The 1,096-nt window shown below is 45.0% G+C and overlaps 1 long non-coding RNA gene across 1 annotated transcript in view; it reads left to right on the top strand.

The window, feature by feature from the left end:
* Positions 1-1,096, top strand: part of LOC104965669 (uncharacterized) — a 5,901-nt gene that overhangs the window by 848 nt on the left and 3,957 nt on the right. The gene's annotated exons all lie outside the window — the stretch shown is intronic.

Raw genomic sequence — 1,096 nt, 5'->3', positions numbered from 1 at the left:
CGCTGCTGTCGGGCTGATGGGAGACGGTTGCCACAATGCGAACACATGACGACCTGCTGGTCTGAGACAGCCGCCGTAAGGCGTTCGCTCTTGGCCCCAGCACAGGTTCGGCGATTATCGCCGTGGATAGGTCATCAGCTTCAAGAGTGTACCTCATGCTCCCCGTCTCTTTACATGTAGGCGACAATCACGGACACCAATTGTTGCTTCATTATGACTTTCAACAATCCTTTCCTGTGCTTCAGTACTCGCTCGGAATGGTTTCCTGAAGAAAAGGAGGGAGCCGATTTGCCGGGGCCACCTTTCCTATTGTATACCGGAAGGAGGCCGCCGAGGGTTGGGCCCCACCTTAGCGGTGGTTTACGGTGGCGTGGACTACAAGTGTTTCAGTGCTGCGCGGTGGCGCAAGGGGGGATTACTCCAAATAGCGATAGCTTTAGGAGGCCATGCGAAGCCATATTAACCGACATAGGAACTTGTTTTGCGCAAATTCCAGGATGATAAATACAGTATCTTTTAAGCTTGTAAACGGCATAATTACACAAGAGGCAACTTAACCGTCAACACAGCAGACATAACACATAGCATGGTGGTTCTTGTGAGGGTTTCCCCGGGACAAACACCACATACACACAAATGCGTGCACAGTATTATTTGCGGTAATTTGAAATCATTGTACGCATGCTTCGCGACGTAACTAGGTAGTCTAAGTTGGAACTGTTATCAGGTCTACTTACAAAGTAAAAAAATGTGTTAAAATATATATACGTATATATAATATATATTTTTTTTAATTAAATTTAGTTTTTAAATATAATCTCAGGGCCGCAAGAAAGATGAGGTGGCCGGGCCACGATGCGGTGCCTCCATTTGGCCCATCCCTGAGATAGATATACTATCTATATGGCCGGTGATCTCAGCTATCTTTCTGTGTAGGAAAACCATTGGTGACATCAACTTACGCGGTGAGCTTCTTGTGGGACTTTGTAGAGTCTTTCTTAGTTGCATATTTTTTTTCAATAGTCCTTATTATTTCCAACAAGTTTTACGGGGGGACCAAAACTGGAACTTTTTTGACATGGAAATTTTTTTTTTT

Source organism: Notothenia coriiceps, unplaced genomic scaffold (genome assembly GCF_000735185.1).
Source record: "Notothenia coriiceps isolate Sejong01 unplaced genomic scaffold, NC01 NC01_scaffold00037246, whole genome shotgun sequence".
Classification (NCBI taxonomy): domain Eukaryota; kingdom Metazoa; phylum Chordata; class Actinopteri; order Perciformes; family Nototheniidae; genus Notothenia; species Notothenia coriiceps.
The sequence above is the reverse complement of the archived record's forward strand: the minus strand, read 5'-3'. Positions and strand labels throughout refer to the sequence as shown.